We start from the raw sequence: 26,190 nt of genomic DNA on the forward strand, positions 1-26,190 counted from the left end.
GGAAAAGAGGCCAGTGGGAATAAGGAGGAGTGGAGACCCCTGATCTTCATACAACATAAATATTCCTTATTCAGTTGGCAGACGTGTCTTGAGCACCTACAGTGCATTAGGCAGTAAGAATATATATTTGAACAGACATGTTCCTGATCTTAGAGGAAATGTTTTCAGCTTTTCACTGTTGACTATGGTGCTAGCTGTTGGTTTGTGGTATATGGCCTTTATTATGTTGAGGTATGTTCTCTCTATGCCCACTTTCTGGAGAGTCTTTTTTTTTTTTTTTTCATCATAAATAGGTGCTGAATTTTGTCAGAAGTTTTTAGTGCATCTATCAAGATGATCATATGACTTTTATTCTTCAATTTGTTGGTGTTCTGTATGGCACCGATTGATTTGCCAATATTGAAAAATCCTTGCCTCCCTGGGATGAACCCACTTGATCATGGTATATGATTCTTTTAGTGTATTGCTGGATTCAGTTGCTAGTATTTTGTTGAGGATTTTTGCGGGGGGAAAAATGTTTATGCCAAAATAAAAGGGAGAAAAATAAAGCAAGAAAAACTAATGGAAAAAAATATGAGGACTAAAGAATGGCTAAGATTCCGTGCTCCCAATGCAGGGGGCCGCAGTTCTATCCCTGGTTGGGGGACTAGATCCCACAAGATCCCACACACTGCAACTAAAGACCCGCATGCCATGATAAAGACTGAAGGTCTTGCGTGCCACAACTAAGACCCTGTGCAGCCACATAAATAAATACTGAAAAAAATAATATGAACAGACATGGTTCCTGCCCCTAAGGACTTTGTAGTATCAGTGGGGGTAGCAAAGACATCCCAAATACATGCAATGACATGTAACAGCTGCTTTACCCACATTATCTGTCCAAGTAGCTGCTGAACCAGGAAATGATTGATTTCACCAGGCTTCAAGGAGAAAGTGAGTGAGAAAGAAAGTGATATCGCTCAGTCATGTCCAACTCTTTGTGACCCCATGGACTGTAGCCTACCAGGCTCCTCTGTCCATGGGATTTTCCAGGCAATAGTACTGGAGTGGATTGCCATTTCCTTCTCCAGGGGATCTTCCCAACCCAGGGATTGAACCCGGGTCTCCCGCATTGTAGACAGATGCTTTACCATCTGAGCCACCAGGGAAGCCAAGGTACTCATCAATTGAGTAGATTTCCAGGAAGCTAGGGGAAAACATACTCTGTCTGAAAGGAAAGCGTGAGAAAAATACCAGTGAGTGAAAAGCTATGTCACATCCTAGACTTATAAGTCTCTCTGATATTCAAGACTATCAGATCCAGAATTGAGGCTGGAGATGCCTCAAGGGACCGTGGCCTGGACAACAGTGTGGATCATAACACAGAAAGAGGGAAGGGTCAAGAAGAGCGTTACATCAGGGTGTGGTAACCGGAAAGGGCAAAAGATAGGAGTTTACAGTATGGGTTTGGAATCAGACATATAAGAGCAAAGTTCGACTGGAGAAAATCAAGGACAATTCTTCCTTCAAGGTAGGAGGGAAGGAAGAAAGTAAAAAAAAAAAAAGGCAAAACACTTTGATTTAGGGGGTGGGAACTGACAGGCCTAGGAAGTCCACCCATGGCCTTTCCAGAAAAGTCAGAGGCAAGGACATTCATTAAAACCAAAAAAACTAGGGAGGGTTAAGGGGCCCAGCCAAGCTAGATTATCAAGGAAAAAAAACACAATTCCTAATATCAGGAACAAAAGAGGGACTATTACTGCATTTCCTATAGACATGAGAAAGGTAAATAAGAACACCATAAACAACTTAAACAAACGGATACATTCCTTGAGAAATACAAGTTTCTAAAACCGACACAAGATAAAACAGAAGAAGATAAATAGCCCTATATCTATTAAATAAAGGGAATTTTTTGTCAAAAATCTTCCCATAAACAAAATTTCCACATGGATGATTTCACTATGAATTTCATCAAATATGAGAGAAATAAATATTGTCAATCCTACACAAACTCAGAAAATGGAGGAAGATGAATATTTCTAAGTTGTTTCATGATGCCAGATTAACTGTGATATTAAAACCTGACAGAGAAATTACAAAAAGAGGCAGAAAATGACAAAATAATATCCACCACAAACTTAAGTCAAAAATCCTTAACAGATTACGAGCAAGTAAAATCCAGCAATACACAAAAATAAAAATACATCATGACCAAGGTTTGTCCTGAGAATGAAAAATTGTCTGAACACTCAATATAATTCACTGTATTAACAGAATAAAGAAGAAAACCCAGATGATTGTTTTTATAAAACCCAATGCCTGTTCATATGTTTTAAAGAAAATTAGGAGGAGAAGGAATTTATTCAATCTGAGAAAGGACATCTATGAAAAACCTACAGCTAACATCATATTCAATGTGATTTAATAGCCATTCCCCTTAAGGTCAGGAACACAGCAAGGCTGCTGGCCACTTCACTACCTCTATTTAACACTTCATTGGAGGTTTTAGCTAGGGCAACAAGACAAGATAAAAGAATAAAAAGCACAAAAATCAGAAAGGAAGAAGTAAAACTATATACGAAAACTGCATAATTGTTTCTGTAGAAAATCCCTACTACTACTACTACTAAGTCGCTTCAGTCATGTCCGACTCTGTGCGACCCCATAGAGGGCAGCCCACCAGGCTCCCCCGTCCCTGGGATTCTCCAGGCAAGAACACTGGAGTGGGTTGCCATTTCCTTCTCCAATGCATGAAAGTGAAAAGTGAAAGTGAAGTCGCTCAGTCGTGTCCGATTCTTAGTGACCCCATGGACTGCCGCCAACCAGGCTCCTCCATCCACAGGATTTTCCAGGCAAGAGTACTGGAGTGGGGTGCCATTGCCTTCTCCTATATAAAGAGCTCCAATGCAATAAACAAAACATGACCAACCCAGGAAAAAGAAGGGTAGATGTTTGAACAGACTTTTCACAATAAGTTAGGTGGACTGAACGCATGTCCGTTCTACGACCCAGCAATTCCACTTCCAGGCATTCACCCAAAAGAAAGGAAGACATAGGTCCACAACAAGATGTGTACAAGAACATTCATGGCCACTTCATTTATGGTAACCCCTGGAAAACAACCTCAAATAAACTGCTCATGAAGACAGATGGATACACAAATTGTTAACCACTTCCTGATGATACAAAAGGGACAAAGTATTAACACATGCAACAAAATGAATGAATCTTGGACTTCCCTGGTGATGTGGTGGATTTGAACCCGATGCAGGGGACATTGGTTCGATCCCTGGTCCAGGAAGAGTCCACATGCTGTGGAGCAACTAAGCCTGTGCGCCACAACTACTGAGCCTGTGCTCTAGAGCCCAGGAGCCACAACCACTGAAGCACTTTCACCTAGAGCCTGCGCTCCACAGGAGAAGCCATCGCGGTGAGAAGCCCATGCCCTGCAACAAAGAGTAGCCCCAACTCGCCGCAGCTAGAGAAAGCCCACACAAAGCAACAGAAACCCAGCGCAGCCAAAAATAAGTAAATGGATGGACCTCAAAAATGTGAGTGCATATTATTTGATTCCATTTATGTGAAATTTTAGAAAGTTTTTTTTTAAATAAAAATGGATTACTTCTGCAGGATGAGAGCAGCGATTGACTAGAAAGGGGGTATGAACAGATTTCCTAGCTGATAGAAATGTTCCATAACTTTATATGGATTGGGGTTACACGTACAAAGTATTTGTGAAATCTCAGAAAATACACTTGTGATTTGTGCATTTTATAGTTTCACGCATGTAAGTGTAACACCCCTCCCCCATACATATGCACCAAAAAAACACATGCAAATATTAATTCTACTTAATTATATGCATGCTGAAGTGTCTGGAATGCAGTATACTGATGGCCTGCATTTTGCTTTAAAATATACCAGAAATAAGATGTATTGAATACTAGATATATGGAGAGGTATTTGATGAAAGAGATACAGCAAAATGTTAACAATTGTAGAATCTCTATGCCAAAGACTCAATTGTGAGTACTCAACATTCTATCCAATTTTCTATGCTTAGAATTTCAATAGGGAAGTCGAGACAGGGGTTGCAGGACTTGTCAAGAACGGGGAAAAACTCAGAAGAGCCTTGAGGTGAGCTCGGGAAGGGGTGGTCAGCATTTTCCAGGGACAGTGAGGGTTCAGCTGGGGTTCATAGACCTTATTTGTAAGAAAGGCACTCAGTGTACTTTCTCAAGGACACATGTCAATACTAGTCAACAGTCACCCCCAGCCAGCCTGATCCTACCCAATAGGATACCTGAGAACAGCATGGTTCATCACGTTTTCCATCTTCCAGGGGAGGGTGTCTTTCTCTTTGAACCAGAGGTTCTCCAGGGCAGGCACTAGGTCTTCCGCATCAGTCCAGAAGCTTACTTCAAGCAGGACATAGATCTTTCCCATCATACCAGGAGCTTCCTTAGGCTAGAAGTTATGTATCTTCCATCAGCCTGTGGAAGACTAATGGGGACTAATTCTGTCATCAGACCAGAAGGCCTCTCTGGATGTATCTGCCACCTGATAGGAGCTGCTCAGAGGGCTGCCAGTCATTTCTCTTTATTTCCTTCAAGACTCCCACTTGAGCTCTGCGGCTTGAACACACTCAGCAGAGAGGAGGGAAGGGTGATTGACAGGATCCAAGCAAGAATGCTCTAACTTCAATCATCCCAGAAGCAGACATTCACTTATATGGTTTCACATTTAGCCAGGGAAAAGTGATATTAATTCACCAGAGTGATTGAGACTTTATATACCCTGAAGTGAAGAAATTCTAACTTGAGGTTCCCCCAGCAACTGTAGCTGGGCAACATCACCCCCAGGCATCAGCAGGAGGTCACATATCTCAATAGCTTATTGGGCAGGAGGAATCACAGCCACCTCCACACACCTGGGCTTACAGGAACTAAGGGAGGGGTGTACCCAGAGACCCAGAAAGTGAGGGTGATGCTGAGGCCCCAGGAAAAAGAACAGGCAAGAGAAGAGAGGGGAAGAGCCAAAATATGTTTCCCCAGTCGCTCTCCTTTGTGTGTGTGTGTGCGTGTGTGTGTGTGTGTGCGTGCGTGTGTGTGTGTGTGTGTCTCTCATGCATATACACACAGAAAGACAAGCAGCTTAAACTTAAATATGATTTCGGTTCACAAGGGTAAGTTCCCTAGCAACTGAAGACACATTTGCAAGGTGCTACATATGGGACACTAGAATAGACACCTGGCTGAGAAATGGGACAAATTTGGCTGCTATATGGGTTACAAGAGCTATTGATCTCTCATCCTTCAAACTAGCTTCCCTAGTCCCTGCCCCCAACCCACAGATACCTCTGACCCCTGTAAACTTGACTAACTTCCAGATTTTCTCTGTGACTCAGCTTCTATTGTCATGATACTCCTTGTTATTATTATTCTGGATGAAATGGAGAGAGGGCCATTAAACTGGGCCATGAGAGCTAATGTGTCATTTTCTATGTCAGAGTTTTTCAAAATGTCCTCTTGTATTGCTTCCAGAAGTAGCAGACTAGATAACGTAAAGGGTCTCTTCAGTACAAAACAACTAACTTTTGCTAAAAGAGACTTGAGTGCATTTCTGGGGTCAACATACATAAGAGAATTATGTGATACTCCCATCCAGTCCCCCAGATTCACTGAAACCAAGGCAAAGAGCAGAAGCAGCAAGGTAAGAGAAACCCAGGTAAGACGGTAGGTGTTGCAAGAGGGCATCAGAGGGCACGCACTGAACCATACTCACAGAAAACTAGTCAATCCAATCACACTAGGACCACAGCCTTGTCTAACTCAATGAAACTAAGCCATGCCCTGAGGGGCCACCCAAGACGGGCGGGTCATGGTGGAGAGATCTGACAGAATGTGGTCCACTGGAGAAGGGAATGGCAAACCACTTCAGTATTCTTGCCTTGAGAATCCCATGAACAGCATGAAAATGCAAAATGATAGGATACTGAAAGAGAAACTCCCCAGGTCTGTAGGTGGCCAATATGCTACTGGAGATCAGTGGAGACATAACTCCAGAAAGAATGACGGGATGGAGCCAAAGCAAAAACAATACCCAGCTGTGGATGTGACTGGTGATAGAAGCAAGGGTCTGATGCTGTAAAGAGCAATATTGCATAGGAACCTGGAATGTCAGGTCCATGAATCAAGGAAAATTGGAAGTGGTCAAACAAGAGATGGCAAGAGTGAATGTTGACATTCTAGGAATCAGCGAACTAAAATGGACTGGAATGGGTGAATTTAACTCAGATGACCATTATATCTACTACTGCGGGCAGGAATCCCTCAGAAGAAATGGAGTAGCCATCATAGTCAACAAAAGAGTCCAAAATGCAGTACTTGGATGTAATCTCAAAAACGACAGAATGATCTCAGTTTGTTTCCAAGGCAAACCATTCAATATCACAGTAATCCAAGTCTATGCCCCAACCAGTAACGCTGAAGAAGTTGAAGTTGAATGGTTCTATGAAGACCTACAAGACCTTTTAGAACTAACACCCAAAAAAGATGTCCTTTTCATTATAGGGGACTGGAATGCAAAAGTAGGAAGTCCAGAAACACATGGAGTAACAGGCAAATTTAGCCTTGGAATACGGAATGAAGCAGGACAAAGACTAATAGAGTTTTGCCAAGATAATGCACTGGTCATAACAAACACCCTCTTTCAACAACACAAGAGAAGACTCTATACATGGACATCACCAGATGGTCAACACCGAAATCAGGTTGATTATATTCTTTGCAGCCAAAGATGGAGAAGCTCTATTCAGTCAACAAAAATAAGACCAGGAGCTGACTGTGGCTCAGATCATGAACTCCTTATTTCCAAATTCAGACTTAAATTGAACAAAGTAGGGAAAACCACTAGACCATTCAGGTATGACCTAAATCAAATCCCTTATGATTATACAGTGGAAGTGAGAAATAGATTTAAGGGCCTAGATCTGATAGAGTGCCTGATGAACTATGGAATGAGGTTCGTGACATTGTACAGGAGACAGGGATCAAGACCATCCCCATGGAAAAGAAATGCAAAAAAGCAAAATGGCTGTCTGGGGAGGCCTTACAAATAGCTGTGAAAAGAAGAGAAGCAAAAAGCAAAGGAGAAAAGGAAAGATATAAGCATCTGAATGCAGAGTCCCAAAGAATAGCCAGAAGAGATAAGAAAGCCTTCCTCAGCGATCAATGCAAAGAAATAGGAAAGCAACAGAATGGGAAAGACTAGAGATCTCTTCAAGAAAATTAGAGATACCAAGGGAACATTTCATGCAAAGATGGGCTCGATAAAGGACAGAAATGGTATGGACCTAACAGAAGCAGAAGATATTAAGAAGAGGTGGCAAGAACACACAGAAGAACTGTACAAAAAAGATCTTCATGACCCAGATAATCACGATGGTGTGATCACTCACCTAGAGCCAGACATCCTGGAATGTGAAGTCAAGTGGGCCTTAGAAAGCATCACTACGAACAAAGCTAGTGGAGGTGATGGAATTCCAGTTGAGCTATTTCAAATCCTGAAAGATGATGCTGTGAAAGTGCTACACTCAATAAGCCAGCAAATTTGGACAACTCAGCAGTGGCCACAGGACTGGAAAAGCTCAGTTTTCATTCCAATCCCAAAGAAAGGCAATGCCAAAGAATGCTCAAACTACTACACAATTGCACTCATCTCACACGCTAGTAAAGTAATGCTCAAAATCCTCCAAGCCAGGCTTCAGCACTACGTGAACCGTGAACTTCCTGATGTTCAAGCTGGTTTTAGAAAAGGCAGAGGAACCAGAGATCAAATTGCCAACATCTGCAGAATCATGGAAAAAGCAAGAGAGTTCCAGAAAAACATCTATTTCTGCTTTATTGACTATGCCAAAGCCTTTGACTGTGTGGATCACGATAAACTGTGGAAAATTCTGAAAGAGCTGGGAATACCAGACCACCTGACCTGCCTCTTGAGAAACCTATATGCAGGTCAGGAAGCAATAGTTAGAACTGGACATGGAAAAACAGACTGGTTCCAAATAGGAAAAGGAGTACGTCAAGGCTGTATATTGTCACCCCACTTATTTAACTTATATACAGAGTACATCATGAGAAATGCTGGACAGGAAGAAACATAAGCTGGAATCAAGATTGCCGGGAGAAATATCAATAACCTCAGATATGCAGATGACACCACCCTTATGGCAGAAAGTGAAGAGGAACTCAAAGGCCTCTTGATGAAAGTGAAAGAGGAGAGTGAAAAAGTTGGCTTAAAGCTCAACATTCAGAAAACGAAGATCATGGCATCTGGTCCCATCACTTCATGGGAAATAGATGGGGAGACAGTGGAAACAGTGTCAGACTTTATTTTTCTGGGCTCCAAAATCACTGCAGATGGTGACTGCAGCCATGAAATTAAAAGATGCCTACTCGTTGTGGCTTCCCTGCTGGCTCAGACGGTAAAGCGTCTGCCCGCAATGCGGGAGACCCGGGTTCGATTCCTGGGTCGGGAAGATCCCCTGGAGAAGGAAATGGCAATCCACTCTAGCACTCTTGCCTGGAAAATCCCATGGACGGAGGAGCCTGATAGGCTACAGTCCAATGGGTTGCAAAGAGTCGGACACAACTGAGCGACTTCACTTTCACTTACTCCTTGTAAGGAAAGTCATGACCAACCTAGATAGCATATTCAAAAGCAGAGACATTACACTGCCAACAAAGGTCCGTCTAGTCAAGGCTGTGGTTTTTCCTGTGGTCATGTATGGATGCGAGAGTTGGACTGTGAAGAAGGCTAAGCACCGAAGAATTGATGCTTTTGAACTGTGGTGTTGGAGAAGACTCTTGAGAGTCCCTTGGACTGCAAAAAGATCCAAGCAGTCTATTCTGAAGGAGATCAGCCCTGGGATTTCTTTGAAAGGAATGATGCTAAAGCTGAAACTCCAGTACTTTGGCCACCTCATGTGAAGAGTTGACTCATTGGAAAAGATTCTGATGCTGGGAGGGATTGGGGACAGGAGGAGAAGAGGACGACAGAGGATGGGATGGCTGGATGGCATCACTGACTTGATGGATGTGAGTCTGAGTGAACTCCGGGAGCTGGTGATGGACAGGGAGGCCTGGCGTGATGCGATTCGTGGGGTCACAAAGAGTCGGACAGGACTGAATGACTGAACTGAATTGAGACCTTTCTTCAAGGAATGTATACACATGGCCAATAAATACATGAAAAAATGTTCAACATCATAAATCATTAGGGAAATGTGTATCGGTACCTCAGTGAGGTACCAGTTCACATCTACAAAGATCGTATTAATAATAATAATAATAAACAACAAGTGTCAGTGAGGATTTGGGGAAATTAGAATTTTGTGCATTTCAAGTAGAAGTGTAAAAATGGTATAGACTCTGGAGAACAGTTTGGTTGAAAAACCAAAAACTAAGCATAGAATTTCTGTATGACCCAGCAATTTCACTCTTAGGTTTACTCTTCTGGTACACCCAAAAGAACTGAAAACAGGGATACAGATAATAGTATGCCAGTGTTCATTGCAGTAATAGTCACGGTAGCCAAAAGGTAGAAACAGCCCATACATTCATCGATGGGTGAATGGACAAGCAAAACGTGGTATACACACACAATAGGGTATTATTCAGCCATGAAGTTGTGACATACGCTGCAACGTGGATGAATTACAATCATATCAATATTGGGGGCGTGGCACAGATTGTGCAGATAGCTGGCTTTTACTCTAAGTCAAAAGCCATTGGAAAGTTCTGAAGGGACGTGAACTGACTTATGTTTTTAAAGAACCACTTTGGACACAAGGAGGGAAGCGTGGAAATCAGTTAGGAGACTATTGAAGTTACCAGGTCAAGAATGATGATGGCTTGACCTGGAATGTAGCAGTGGAGGTGGTAAGAAGTAATTTGCATGTCTGTAAATATTGTCACTAGGATGTACAGACAGCTTGGAGTGTGAGAGAAGAGCAGAGTCAAGGATGACACTGAAAACTTTAGCCTGAGCAAAGGATCAATGGAGTTGACATTTTCTGGGAAAGGGAGACTATAGGAGCAGATTTGGAAGGGGAAGACCAAGACTTTATCTGCCCATTATTTTTTTCTTTCCTGATTTTTTTTTTTTTTTTTTTTTTTTAGTGCTGCCAAAGTGAGCCCTCCTGTTCTTTTATTTTCTTTTTAAATGTATTTGTTTTTAACTGAAGGATAATTGCTTTACAATGTTGTGTTGGTTTCTCCATACATCAGCATGAATCAGTCATAAGTATACATATGTCCTCTCCCTCTATCGTTTGCCTGTTAGATGTTTAAGAAGAGATCCTGAGTAGGCAACTGATTACATGAGGCTGGAGTGAGATATGTCAGAGGTAAGGAAACAAATATTCAGGTCTAAGACACTTCCCTAAGGTTACACAGCTAAAAAGTATCTAGACCCAGGACTCAAACCCAAAACCTGGGTTCTTCACCTCTGTGTTATACTGCTTCCCCAGTAACCCATGGTGAATCAAGACTGGTTTTTTTGTTTGTGTGTTTGATTTGACTGCACTTAGGCTTTGTTGCTGCATTGGGATCTTTAGTTAGGGCATGTGGGATCTAGTTCCCTGACCAGGGATTGAACCCGGGCCTGTGCATTGGGAGCAACATGGAGTCTTGGCATGGAGTCTTAACCACTGGGCCACCAGGGAAGTCCCCCCAAGACGTGGTGTTTGATGAAGGAGAACAGAGTGGAAGTTTTCAGGCTGCTGACCCTTGGTCTTGATGACTATAATCCCCCCTGTCCCATCCTCAGTTGTTACTCAGGATTCATCTGCAGTCCCTCTCAGCATGCATTTATTTGCCTTTATAAGAAAGCATTTCCCAGGAAATAGGCACCCCATGTCTCTCTGTGCATGTGAGTGAATAGAGTGGGAGGAAGGGAGAGTTGTTGAAGATTTTTTCTTTCTTTTCTCCTTTTTTATTTTTTGGAAACTGTCCGGGGGACGTGGTGTTGCTGCTGGTGGTAGCAGCAACTGCTACAATCAGAGCTATTTCGAAGCAAAGAACTAATTTACTGCATGAATGACTTTAGCTCAAAAGAAGAAATAAGGCTGATCAGGAGTCCTAAGGGAGCAAAATAATAGGGTAATTTACACGGGGAGATGAGGGAGATGGGAGAAACATGCAGGGTAATTCTTTTGCATAATCTTTATTTTATATTTTTGCCCTTTTTCCCTTTGCATCTCTGGGGGCAGAGCCTCAGCTCAGACATGCTTGTTGGCCATTCCCAGGGTTGATCCCTGAAAAAAATGAAAGGGCAAGGAAGATGTGGTTGCTCAGGCTGTGAAAGAGATAGTCGGTCAAGAGATGGTTTCATGGCTATTCCCTAAAGACAGGTTCTGTTAGAGGAATGGTCTGCAGGTGGCCCCCATGGAGCCTTAAGATTGCTGAGGGATTGCAAAGGAGAACTTCATATGCCTAGCTGATGCAGTGTACAGAGTAGATGCCATCTTCCACCAGCCTCAACTGGCACCAAACTAAAAGCTCACTATTACCCCTGCTATGGACTGAAATTCCAGATTCATATGCTGAAATCCTATCACTCATTGTGATAGTATTTGTTCAGTTCAGTTCAGCCCTCAGTCATGTATGACTCTTTGCAACCCCATGAACTGCAGCACGACAGGCCACCTGATCCATCACCAACTGCAGGAGTCTACCCAAACCCATGTCCATTGAGTCGGTGATGCCATCCAACCATCTCATCATCTGTCATCCCCTTCTCCTCCTGCTCTCAATCTTCCCCAGCATCAGGGTCTTCTCAAATGTTAGCTCTTCGCATAAGGTGGCCAAAGTATTGGAGTTTCAGCCTCAACATGAGTCCTTCCAATGAACATCCAGGACTGATCTCCTTAAGGAAGGACTGGTTGCATCTCCTTGCAGTTCAAGGGACTTTCAACAGTCTTCTCCAACACCACAGTTTAAAAGCATCAATTCTTTGACACTCAGCTTTCTTTATAGTCCAACTCTCACATCCATACATGACTACTGGAAAAACCATAGCTTTGACTAGACGGACCTTTGTTGACAAAGTAATGTCTCTGCTTTTTAATATGCTGTCTAGGTTGGTCATAACTTTCCTTCCAAGGAGTAAGCGTCTTTTAATTTCATGGCTGCAGTCACCATCTGCAGTGATTTTGGAGCCCAAAAAAATAAAGTCTGACACTGTTTCCCCATCTATTTCCCATGAAGTGATGGGACCAGATGCCATGATCTTCATTTTCTGAATGTTGAGCTTTGAGCCAACTTTTTCACTCTCCTCTTTCACTTTCATCAAGAGGCTCTTTAGTTCTTCTTCACTTTCTGCCACAAGGGTGCTGCCATCTGTGTATCTGAGGTTATTGATATTTCTCCCAGCCATTTTGATTCCTGCTTGTGCTTCCAGCCCAGCATTTCTCATGATGTACTCTGAATATAAGTTAAATAAGCAGGGTGACAATATACAGCCTTGACGTACTCCTTTCCTGATTTGGAACCAGTCTGGTGTTCCATGTCCAGTTCTAACTGTTGCTTCCTGACCTGCATACAGGTTTCTCAGGAGGCAGGTCAGGTGGTCTGGTATCCCCATCTCTTTCAGAATTTTCCACAGTTTCTTGTGATCCACACAGTCAAAGGCTTTGGCATAGTCAATAAAGCAGAAATAGATGTTTTTCTGGAACTCTCTTGCTTTTTCCATGATCCAGTGGATGTTGGATATTTGATCTCTGGTTCCTCTGCCTTTTCTAAAACCAGCTTGAACGTCTGGAAGTTCACAGTTCACGTATTGCTGAAGCCTGGCTTGGAGAATATTGAGCATTACTTTACTAGCGTGTGAGATGAGTGCATTTGTGTGGTAGTTTGAACATTCCTTCGCATTGCCTTTCTGTGGGATTGGAATGAAAACTGACCTTTTCCAGTCCTGTGGCCACGGCTGAGTTTTCCAAATTTACTGGTATATTGAGTGCAGCACTTTCACAGCATCATATTTTAGGATTTGAAATAGCTCAACTGGAATTCCATCACCTCCACTAGTTTTGTTCGTAGCGATGTTTCCTAAGGCCCACTTGACTTCACATTCCAGGATGTCTGGCTCTAGGTGAGTGATCACACCATTGTGATTATCTGGGTCATGCAGATCTTTTTTGTACAGCTCTTCTGTGTATTCTTGCCACCTCTTCTTAATATCTTCTGCTTCTGTTAGGTCCCTACCATTTCAGTCCTTTATTGAGCTCACCTTTGCATGAAATGTTCCCTTGGTATCTCTAATTTTCTTGAAGAGATCTCTAGTCTTTCCCATTCTGTTGTTTTCCTCTATTTCTTTGCATTGATCACTGAGGAAGGCTTTCTTCTCTCCTTGCTATTCTTTGGAACTCTGCATTCAAATGGGTATATCTTTCCTTTTCTTCTTTGATTTTCGCTTCTCTTCTTTTCACAGCTATTTGTAAGGCATCCTCAGACAGCCATTTTGCTTTTCTGCATTTCTTTTTCTTGGGGATGGTCTTGATGCCTGTCTCCTGTACAATGTCACAAACCTCATTCCATAGTTCATCAGGCACTGTGTCTATCAGATCTAGTCCCTTAAATCTATTTCTCACTTCCACTGTATAGTCATAAGGGGTTTGATTTAGGTCATACCTGAATGGTATACTGGTTTTCCCCACTTTCTTCAATTAAGTCTGAATTTGGCAAGGAGTTCATGATCTGAGCCACAGTCAGCTCCTGGTCTTGTTTTTGCTGACTGAATAGAGCTTCTCCATCTTTGGCTGCAAAGAATATAATCAATCTGATTTCAGTGTTGACAGTCTGGTGATGTCCATGTGTAGAATCTTCTCTTGTGTTGTTGGAAGAGGGTGTTTGCTATGACCAGTGAGTTCTCTTGGCAGAACTCTATTAGCCTTTGCCCTGCTTCATTCTGTACTCCAAGGCCAATTTGCCTGTTACTCCAGGTTGACTTCCTACTTTTGCATTCTAGTCCCCTATAATGAAAAGGACATCTTTTTTGGGTGTTAGTTCTAGAAGGTCTTCATAGGACTGTTCAGCTTCTTCAGCATTACTGGTTGGGGCATAGATTTAGGATTACCATGATATTGAATGGTTTGCATTGGAGATGAACAGAGATCATTCTGCCGTTTTTGAGACTGCATCCAAGTACTGCATTTCGGACTCTTTTGTTGACTATGATGGCTATTCCGTTTCTTCTAAGGATTCCCGCCCACAGTAGTAGATATAATGGTCATCTGAGTTAAATTCACCCATTCCAGTCCATCTTAGTTCGCTGATTTCTAGAATGTTGATGTTCAACCTTGCCATCTCCTGTTTGACCACTTTCAATTTGCCTTGATTCATGGACCTGACATTCCAGGTTCCTATGCAATATTGCTCTTTACAGCATTGGACCTTGCTTCTATCACCAGTCCCATCCACAGCTGGGTGTTGTTTTTGCTTTGGCTCCATCCCGTCATTCTTTCTGGAGTTATTTCCCCACTGATCTCCAGTAGCATATCGGGTACCTACCAACCTGGGGAGTTCACCTTTCAATCTCCTGTCTTTTTGCCTTTTCATACTGTTCATGGGGTTCTCAAGACAAGAATACTGAAGTGGTTTGCCATTCCCTTCTCCAGTGGACCACATTCTGTCAGACCTCTCCACCATGACCCGTCCATCTTGGGTGAACCCACACGGCATGGTCTAGTTTCATTGAGTTAGATGAGGCTGTGGTCCATGATAGTATTAGGTAGGATGTGGGAACTTTGGGAGGTAATTAAGTCATGAAGGTGGAACCCTAATGAATGGGATTAGTGCCCTTTTAAAGAGACCCCAGATACTTCTCTCCCATCTTTCTACTATGTGAGGATATAAGTAGGCAGTGTATAGCCCAGAAGAAGGCTCTTGCCAGGATTCACCATGCTGGAAAACTGATCCCAAAGTACTAGCCTCCAGAACTATAAGAAATAAATTTCTATTGCTCGTAAGTCATCCAGTCTATGGCAGTATTTTTAAAATTTTTTCTTTATTTTGGCTATGCCCCCATTTAGTTGTGGCACATGGGGTCTTCAATCTTTGTTGCAGCATGAGGGTTCATTCATTGCAGCATGCAAACTCTTATTAATTATGGCATGTGGGATCTAGTTCCCTGACCAGGGATCAAACCCAGGCCTTCCAAATTGGGAGCATGGATTCATAGCCACTGGACCACCAGGGAAGTCTATGGTCATCTGTTGTAGAAGCCTGAACTAAGACCAACCCAGATTCTTGGTTTCCCAGCCCAGAGAAGATCTGGGATTGCAGGATGCTTAGAGCACATTTGGTCCTAAACCCACATATTCCAAGTCAAGGAAACCACCAAGGCCTGGGTTCCAAGTCTTATTCCAATACATACTAGCTATATGACCTTGGCTAGACCCTGGAGTCCTGAGTTTTCTCATGCATAAAATCAAGATTGTCATCTTCTTCACTGACACGCATGAGGATCAAATGAGTTGGTCCCTGACAAAGTTCTTTATAAATTGCAAAGTACCATATAAATGTGAGTTACTGTTATTACTTACCAATGAAGGAAACTGAGTCCCAGGGGAATTAAGTGATTAATCCAAAGTCACATTGCAAGTAAATACAGATGAGAGCTTGAACCTAAATCTCCAGTGTTCTTTCCATAGGAAAGACACTGTGGGATAGTGGTTAGAGTACAGACTTTGGAACGGGCTGCCTGGTCTGCAATTTGCCAGCCATGGGACTTTGGTTAAGTCAGTTATCGTCCCTGTGCCTCAATTTACCCATCTGTAAAATGAAGATAATAATAGTACCAACCTCAGAGAGCTATTATGAGTTAATATGTGTGAAGCATTTAGAACAGTACTTGCAACTGGTATTTAATACATGTCATTTAATAACAGCTATCACTGTTACTCAGGAAATATGGGCTAAACCCAGGTAATCTCAAGGCATGTGGGGACCTACACTTGAGGATCCTCTCAAAGACCAAGAAAGGAGGAAAGAGAGCCATGTGCAGTGATAAGTATTCTAGCTAGGTTGAGTTAGAACCTCAAGCGTGGTAAAGGCTAATGGTCCTGCTTTAGAGTCAGGAGACCTGATTTCTGGCCCCAGTTCTACCACCTAAGACAATCTCTCCAAGATCCAAGTGCCTTCTCTACAAAATGAAGCTGACAATACTTTCCAACCTGTTCATACTACAAGACTTTGAGTACACCTAAGTGGGACACATCACAGAGTGTGAAGTTACCTTTACAACTCCCATACCAGACTGGGAACCGTTTAAAGAAAGGAATTCACTTTATAACCTTTGTGTCCAGATCCTGGCATACCATAGTAGCTCAATTTTTGAGTGAATATTTGTTAGAGATTAGAAAGTATCATTAGCTGTTAGAATTATTTCTGATAACTATCAACTGCACCTCTTTGCCTTTTTTAGAATGTAGGAAGCAGCAGGAACCTTACCCCATAAATACTCCTCTACCCTATGACCTGGGCAGATTATGGGAGACCTTTAAAGTGTAAAGATTAAAGCAGATAGGAAGAGAGGAGCCTAAGATCAAAGACCAACCCAGAGTTAAGTTCCTGATCCTGTCAGTGACCATGACCCACTGAACCAAGATTGGGGTGGGGATGGGGAAGGAAACCCCAAAGCCTAGTTCAAAGTATCCTGCTTCCTAAATTCTAAAGTGAGCACCACCGATCTGACCTGGACATCCTTCCTGGAGGCAGAAACATGGACAAATTGACTTTGACCACATTTTGTTTCCTTGGTCATGAAATTCAACCTTAGCCACAGTTTTATGTGCCCTGACCTTCCCCATTCCAGACCTCTTTGTCATTCACCATAATTAAACAGTCACAAAAACTCCATAAAAGTCCAGTTATTGCTACAAACAGAAGATCAGGAGTTATTCTCTGTTACCTGTACATAAATGTTCCTACTTAATGTGTAAAAGCACCTATTCTATGATTGAATGGGCTCTAGGTTTATGGTTGTAGCTGTTGCGTTCCTGTAGCCTGTGGTTTTATGGCCGTAATTCCATACTAAACCTTCGTTTTAATTTTCTCATCCTACCCTGAAGCCAGAGTTTCCTGGATGTGGGGGAAGGGAGAAGGTTCCTGCCCAATCACTCTAGGCCACCTGTCACAGCAAAATTTCTCACTAGAGCCAAACCAACCCACCTGCTCCTCCATCAAAGAAGGTCACCTACCCTGTGGGGAGGAGGCCTGAGCAGCCCAGATGCCCTCTGTGTTGGAGGCCTGGGCTTCGAAAGTCGCAGGTTTGTCCTGTCAGTGTGCCAGGGCAGTGCCAGTTGTTCACGGCCCCAGGAGATATCCAGGCTAAGGCAAAGGGAGAGCAGGGACAGATAAACAGGTCAAGAGAGGAAGACCTGCCAGCTGGAAGACCTGACCCTAGCCATAGACACAGCATCATTGAACAAAGAGAAACTGGAGGACGGCAGGTAACAAGCTCTGTCTCTGTCCATGGTGCTGACTCATGTTTGTGACACTTGGTTCTCACTGTTTCTCCCTAACTCCAGGATTCCAGTGACTCCTGTTCAATCTTCCTTTGCTTTTATTTCCTCTCTTCATGACATTTTATCAGTTTTTACACTGCTGTAGAATACACAGAATTGTAACCTGTGTCTCACAATTGACTCTATTGGTTTCAAGGAATGTTGACAATTCTATCACACTCACAACATTTCCAAGAGTTTTCTTTTGAGCACATTGAGGACTCCTCCTCATAACACATCATTTCCCCTCACACAGTCCTTACTCATGATGTAGAGGTGAGAAGTGGAGAGAGAATTAATGGCATCAGCAGGAGCTATTGGGTGAGCAAAGATGGTCCCAGCAGAAGATTTAGTAGTCTAGGGAGCCACTAAACAGCCTTTGTGGAGCAGAGTGGGTTGTGTGGACATTTCAAAATCTGAAAAGCCACTTAGTGTGACCAAAAAAAACTCTCCCAAGAGGCATAGTTGGAGGGCAAGGATAAAGAGGAAGAAGCCCCACTGCAGCTCCATGCTCCAGAGAAGGGAGAAGGATGGACTTGCTCTATGAGGAAATCTGGTATTTACCTGCTACAGCCAAGACAGGGCTAAGGATGGGAAATGATAGGTGGTGTGATAGGACTCCCTAGGGGGATTCTTTTAGGTCCATTCTCTTCTTACCTGTGGACCTGTCATTCATTTTGGAGTGGAAGAAATATGAGTTCTGAACTGGAAACTATAATCTATCACTTGCTAAATGGTGAGTTTGGGCCAGATATTTAATCTTTCTAGATTTCTGCTTCCACATCTGTAAAATGTATGATAACAGCATCCTTTGTCACAGGATTCTTATGTGGATGCAATGAAATAATAAGTGTAAAACACCCAAAGCATGATGAGGACTCGGTGAATGGAGGGTGAGTCTCTTCTGTCCTCCCTTCTGTGCTTCACTCTTCTCAGATACACAGTGAGACTTTGAACATTTGCTCAGAAACCCAAAAAGGCAAAGATCCTTTGATTTCAGATTACTGAAGCTCAAATCCTTACCCTACTCTAAAGATAGGACCAGAGAGGAAAGTAGGATTTTTGAGACCAGTTCTAACATTCTTAAGACTTTGGGGGGGATCATAAAGTCATGGATATTAGTTATTGGTAAAACAATCATTGTCATACCATGGAATGAATCACTCACACTCATCCAGTGGGGGAGAAGAAAGAGCCATTTAAGTAAATAATCTGTTCCTTTTCTGTTCCATGTCCCTATAATTATTCTCCATGAACCCTTCCTCCATAAAGATGAGAGTATTTGGGGAAATAGGCATTAATAGAAGTTTTAATCAATGCAACATGGATATGAACTTGAGCAAACTCTGGGAGATGGTGAGGGACAGGGAAGCCTGCCACGCTGCAGTCCATGGGGTCGTGAAGAGTTGGGCACGACTTGGCAACTAAACAACAACCACCACCAATGCAACCAGGTGGTGGACATCACTATAAAGTGAGAGAGTTGGAATAGATGTCCTCTAAGCCGGGAGAAATATCAATAACCTCAGATATGCAGATGACTCCACCCTTGTGGCAGAAAGTGAAGAGGAACTCAAAAGCCTCTTGATGAAAGTGAAAGTGGAGAGTGAAAAAGTTGGCTTAAAGCTCAACATTCAGAAAACGAAGATCATGGCACCTGGTCCCATCACTTCATGGGAAATAGATGGGGAAACAGGGGAAACAGTGTCAGACTTTATTTTGGGGGGCTCCAAAATCACTGCAGATGGTGTCTGAAGCCATGAAATTAAAAGACGCTTACTCCTTGGAAGGAAAGTTATGATCAACCTAGATAGCATATTCAAAAGCAGAGACATTACTTTGTCAACAAAGGTCCATTTAGTCAAGGCTATGGTTTTTCCAGTGGTCATGTATGGATGTGAGAGTTGGACTGTGAAGAAAGCTGAGCACCGAAGAATTGATGCTTTTGAAGTGTGGTGTTGGAGAAGACTCTTGGGAGTCCCTTGGACTGCAAGGAGATCCAACCAGTCCATTCTAAAGGAGATCAGTCCTGGGTGTTCTTTGGAAGGACTGATGCTAAAGCTGAAACTCCAGTACTTTGGCCACCTCATGAGAAGAGTTGACTCATTGGAAAAGACTCTGATGCTGGGAGGGATTGGGGGCAGGAGGAGAAGGGGACGACAGAGGATGAGATGGCTGGATGGCATGACTGACTCGATGGACGTGAGTCTGAGTGAACTCCGGGAGTTGGTGATGGACAGAGAGGCCTGGCCTGCTGTGATTCATGGGGTCGCAAAGAGTCGGACACGACTGAGTGACTGAACTGAACTGAACTGAAGCTTCTTCAGCCCTGATTTTGTTACAGGTATACTAAGGCTTACACAAGCTGCTTGTAAACAGGGCTTGAACCCTGTGCTTTGACACCTGTCACCCTTAGATCTGCTTACAGTGCCTTTCACAGGTGTGCACAAAACTCGATGGCTGACAAATGGGCAACATTATGACTAATGGGCTCAGATATGCGATTCCCATTGGCCCCAAGTTCCTCAAAACCATGGACCTTCATGAACCATGGAAACTGTTCCCAAGGGGAAGTTGGTTGAGAAGACTCACAAAAGGGAAGAAAAACAAGAACAAAAGCAAGAATGTCAAGAGCTAGCAGAGACCTGAGAGATTTTTTAAATTTAATTAACCATTTTACAGATGGGAAAGATGAGGCCCAGAGAGGAGGAAGGACTCTTCTGAAGCCATACAGTGACCAAGTGTGCTCTTATGACTCCCAGACCTTTTTTTCAAACTCAGCAAATACAAATTCCAACAACTTCAACTTGCTAGAGGTAGATGATGTTTGTATGTCTGTTCCCAATTTGAGCTTTTCTGCTCCAAATGATAAGGAAAAGGACAACAGAATCCTTTTCTCGAGGTTTATTTGTGATAGTCTCTGTAAAACAAATTTAGAAAGTAAGAGTTCCTGTCCTGGGCATGAAATTACACACACACACACACACACTCAATTCAATATTATTGGGTTCCCTGCAAGTGACTCATCTCCCATCAAGAGAAAAGTCCACCTGAGGGCAGAGACCTTCCTCTTTACCCCAGCATCAAGTTGAATACTCTTCATCAGTCATCTTTTTGCACTTGAACTTTATATTTTCCCCTTCCAGCCCCCTTAACTTCTTTAGGCCAGCTTTCACTAAGACAAGCAGACTGTCTTCCTCACTGGCCCAAGCATTCCCTCTGGGAGGCAGCCACAGTGTCTCTTTGGGCTGGGTACACCTTCCCACTAGGAGTTATGCCTCTGTCATTGGGCTCATATTCCCACAGGACCCCAGCAGGCAGAGCCTCAATACATAGGATGCTAGGGTAAGCCCCAAGGAATGGAATAATTATAAGAAAATTATACTCGGGCCAGGAGTCTTTTCGGGAACCAGACACCTTCCTAAAAGCATGAAGGGAAGTGCAGCACCCAGGAGTCTGAAACATCTCTCGCTACGTTTTTACAGGTTCGCATCCTACCTTCTGTTCTCTACATCCCAGCCCCAGAAACATCTTCATTATTCAGTGCATCCAATGGCAGGAAAGCATCTGGAATGCATCTGGGAACTTTGGTGCTAAGCCGCTAATTGGGTTCTGTGGCTTGGAAGGAGGGGTCAAAGAAAGAGGAGTTATTGTGCCACCGAGAAATTTATTCAGGCTTCCTTGCGCACTGGAGCCCTGAGAATGAGCTGTCTCCTGGCTCCTTTCCTGGTGGCAGACATATACCTGCAGAGCTAGAACCAGTAGCCAAAGGACTAGGTGTCTGAATGTGGTAATGATGACTTCCTGCACAGCATGAAGACTCCACTCTAATTCACTAATGACAAAGGTCAGCCCAGATGCCTGGATAACCCTCCAAGCTATTCTTGGTTCTCAACTTCAGGCTGGGGAGGGAGCCCCCCAAACTCTCACCTCTTCAGTGCAGAAAGACAGCGCTAAAAGGGACTTTGGAAATCATCTGACTGAATCTTCTCATTTTACAGATGGACAAATAAAGGCCCAGAGAAATTCATCTGGGAATTTAGCATTGACATACATCTCTGAAACTCAGAACTTCCAACTCTTGAGCCACAGAGAGGCACCGTGGTAAAGTCGAAAAGGCTCTGGAGTCAGACAGGGCTGGTATCTAAACCCTGACTCTGCCACCTGACATGCTGTGCTCCTGGGCTAATCACTTAACCTCTCTGAGCCTGTTTCCTTGGGGATGATGGGGATTGTGAGGATTTAACAAGATGGCGTGTGTGGAAGAGCTTCATATACAACAGATGATCAAAGAAGTGAATCCTCTTTCCCCTGGATTTCCTCTGCACCCCACTCCTTCTCAACCCCATCAGAAATCTGTTCTCCCCACCAGCCTACAGGACAGCTGCCCTTTCCTTTCCTGCCACCATCGGAGTGCTCCCAACTCCCTCCACCAGAGTAAGTGGGGGAAGGAGGCTTCTTGAGTCCCTTCTGAACTCTGCCTCCCTACTTCACTCTGAGGGACAGCAGAAGTTCTAATACAACCAAGCAGAGGCAGGGATCAGAACAAGGTGGGAGGAAACCAGCAAGGTCAGCAAGCTGGCCTCTTTGTTCCTGGAAAATGAGTGCAATTTCCCTTCCTTTCCACAGGAAGCTGGGTCCAGTGAGACTGCGACAGCTAAGGGGTTGCCGTGGTGAGTAATGGCCCCAACAATGATTCTGACCTTGGCTTGTACCTCATGCCCCAAAGATGAACTTGGGGCCTATGAGTCAAGGGGAGTGACAGCTTCAACTCGGCTCTGGTCCCCACCCCAGCCCCTCAATTCTTGGCAGTATGTCTGTTCTCCAGGGAGTCCTCCAAACCCGGTCTCGTGAGAAGCCACCAGAGCTCATTTGATGCAGTGCAACAGGGGCAGATGGATGCCCAGAGAGGCGCAGGGCCTCATCTGAAGACACAAGAGCCACTCAGAGCACTGAGACCTCTGAGCCATCGGTGCTCCCTCCCTCAGGGGCCTCGGGACTTTCTGACACCCTCCTGGGCCCTGCCACTAGCCCACCTGCTTATCTGCATAGGGAGGAATGAAAACCAGACAGACCTAGATGGAATGTTAGCTTGCTAGCTATGTGACCTCAGGTAAATTACCTAACCTCAATGTTCCCATCTATAAAAGGTGATAATGATGGCGTCTCTACAGCCATTAAAGAATTGATGGATTGGCTGTTTAAAGTGCTGTGCACGATGCCTGCACACAGCAGGCGCTTAATATGTATGAGTTCCCTCTCAGCCCCGTTCTCAGACCCTGTGTATTTTTCCAGCAGGAACGAATCCACCTGCAATGCAGGAGATGTAGGAAATGCAGTTTTGATCCCTGGGTTAAGAGCCTCTGGAGCAGGAAATGGCAACCCACTTCAGTCTCCTTGCCTAGGAACGCCCACAGACAGAGGAGCTTGGGGGGCTACAGTCCATGAGGTTACAAAGAGTCAGACATGACTGAGTGACTGAGCACGCGCGCGCACACACACACGCACACACACACACACACACATTTATTTATTTACTCATTTTGCTGTCCTGGGTCTTAATTGCAGCATGTGAACTCTTAGTTACAGCATATAGGTTCAGCATGTAGTTCCCTGAACAGGGATTGAACCCACACACCCCCTTCATTGGGAGTGCAGAGTCCTAGCCACTGGATCACCAGGGAAATCCCCCAGAACCAACCTCTTAATTGCTCTGCTATCTCTGATGCACTGACCCTTTGCACAAAAGACACACACTCTCTCTCTCACACACACACACAAACACATACTCACAGGAAGATAAAAAGCTGGTCTGAAGCCCTAGAGTGAACCCTCTACCTGGAAAAATGCAGAAATGTGTCTGTCCACAATTCCCTTCCCTCGCCCAGCCCCCTCCATGAGGGAAAAAACCACCCTCCTTTCCCCTCCCTGCCCCAACCCCATCTCCCTAAGGTCCCATCTCCTTGGTCCCCCAGGGGCCTCGGTTGTGTTGCAAAGATGTCCTGGCAGTCAGGAGGCAAGAACAGAATGAAATATATGTAACATCTTATTAGTAAAGGACATCTGAGCCTCTAATTAAAATTTGCCTAATGACCCAACTTCTCCATCATTTTCGCTCTCGGAGACATTAATTTAAGGTGACAGGTACTTAGGCAAAGGGAAAATTAATTTTTCCTTTAAAAAATTAAACGGGAAAAGAGTGGCCTGCTCCCTTATTTATTGATTTCTCATTAAAATGTTTATTTTTCAAATTCCCTCCCACTCTTTCCCAATAAAACCTGAGGTGGAGAATAACTTGATGAAGGGGAAAGGGGTGGAAGGAAAGCATCATGGGGGTGGGCAACAGGTGCCCTGGGGGGAGTGGGCAAGCTGCTGCCCTGGGTGGGGCTGGGTGGTCCCTCTGCCTAGGATCCTGGATGGTCACTGAGAAGCTGGTTGTTGGTGATTCCAGGTGAACTTGTATTTATCCAAGCTGTTTGACTTGGCTGAGCCAATGGTGTCTGTTTCTTCACAGAACAGATGGTGGGTACCTCTCCCTCAACACCAGGCTGCAGCCGAGCTTTCTGCCAGGGAGGAATTCCCTGAGCAACAGTCTGCAGCCTCCAACACGCTCCAGGGGTACAGGGACCGGGCTTGAGACGCCCAGGGAGGCAGCCGAGGTGTGTCTACAGGACCCCTGTGCTGCTCCCTGGCCTCCCGATTACACGGGTCTCTAAGGACACAGGCGGGTGATGAGCCAGGGGTGGGGTGCGGCCCTCCAATCAGGGAAGAAGGACACGGCCAGGATGACTTTCCAACCTCAGAGTCCCATTGGGGATTGGTCTAGAGAATACAGAAACATTGCCCCGCCCCTTCCCCTGTTTATGAATTTGTGTCCCAAAATCTCCTCTTCAGATTCCCTGATGCTGGGAATCCCCAGGCAGTCCAGTGGTTGGGACTCTGAGCTCTCATTGCTGAGGGCCAGGGTGCAGTCCTGGTCAGGTTAACTAGGATCCACAAGTTGCACGGTGCGGCCAAAGAGTTAAAAAAAGGGGGGCGGCATTTCCTGATGCTTTCTGCCTCTCCCCAGGAGGCCTGTGCCTTTTCCTCTGTATTTCCATCCCCTCCCCAGAAGCTCTATGTCCCACCCCTGTTCCTAAATCTTTCTAATGGTCCATCCTTCAAGAGGGCTTCCCTGGTAGCGCAGTGGGTGAAAAATCCTCCTGCAACGCAAGAGACCCCGGTTTGATTCCTGGGTTGGGAAGATGACCTGGAGAAGAGATAGTCTACCCACTCCAGGATTCTTGGGCTTCCCCTGTGGCTCAGCTGGTAAAGAATCCACCTGCAATGCAGGAGACGCAGGTTCGATCCCTGGGTTGGGAAGATCCCCTGGAGAAGGGAACGGCTACCCACTCTAGTATTCTGGCTTGGAACCAGGGGTTCATGGTAGACTCAAGGGGAGAGAACGGAGGGGCAGAGGGCAGAGAGGTCAGGAGGAAAGAGAGTCTTCCTTTGTAGAGACTAGAAGTCTTATTGCTATGCTACTAACTTCTCTCTGTCGTTCTCTGTCCCTGTGTCTCTCCATCTCTGTCTCTCTGTCTCTCTCTGCCTCTATGTCTCTCTATCTCTCTGTCTCTCTCTGCGTCTCTGCCTCTCTGTTTCTCTAATTCTCTCTATGTCTCTCTCTGTCTCTGCCTCTCTCTGTCTCTGCCTCTCTCTCTGCCTCTCTGTCTCTCTGATTCTCTCTTTGTCTCTCTCTGCTCCTGTCTCTCTCTCTCTCTCTCTCTCTCTCCCTGTCTCTGTCTCTCTGTCTCTCTCTCTGTCTCTCTCTGCCTCTCCGTCTCTGCCTCTCTGTCTCTCTCTGTCTCCCTGATTCTCTCTCTCCTCTCTCTGCCTCACTTATCTTTGTCATCCCCTCTCTCTTTCCCCCTCCAGCGACATGACTGCTGCTGGGAAATCTGTCAGGTTTTGCTTCCTGGGGAGCCAGGAAGGCTTTTCTAGCAATTAGGCCAAGGCCTCTGATCCGAGAGATTGCTGAACACCTGGCAAGCAATAACTCACTCCACTGGGCCCCACGGGGGGACAGGAGACGGGGGAGAGGGCTAGAGGGGGAGCCTCCCTCCATCTCCTGGTCAAGGGAAGGCCAACCGCAGGCAGCAGCGGGGTGGACGTGGCCATGGTGATGAGGGCCTCAAAAAGTCCTTCCCCATAGGCCACCTTGCCGAGGGCCACTGGCCCCGCACGGCCCCTGCCAGGCCACCTGAGCGGCTATTCCCCATCACACAAGGGCCAGGAAAGAAGTTGGCGGTAAGGCCGTAGGCAGAAGAGGCACCCATGCAGGCAGAGAAAAGAAAATGGGATTTGGAAGCAAAAGAGCCAAGCTTGAGCTTCACCCTTTCCTTCCTGTGTAATCTTGAGCATGTCACTTCACACCTTTGAGACTCAATGGCTTTGGAAGTGGGGCTTCCCTGGAGGCTCAGCTGGTAGAGGATCTGCCTGCAATGCAGGAAACCCAGGATCAATCCGAGTTGGGAAGATCCCCTGGAAAAGGGAATGGCAAGCTACCCCAGTATTCTCGCCTGGAGAATTCCATGGACAGAGGAGGCTGGCGGGCTTTCAAAGTAAAATGGGAATGTTAGCACCCACCGCCGAGGGCCCCT

Source organism: Bos mutus, chromosome 19 (assembly GCF_027580195.1).
Source record: "Bos mutus isolate GX-2022 chromosome 19, NWIPB_WYAK_1.1, whole genome shotgun sequence".
NCBI classification, from domain to species: domain Eukaryota; kingdom Metazoa; phylum Chordata; class Mammalia; order Artiodactyla; family Bovidae; genus Bos; species Bos mutus.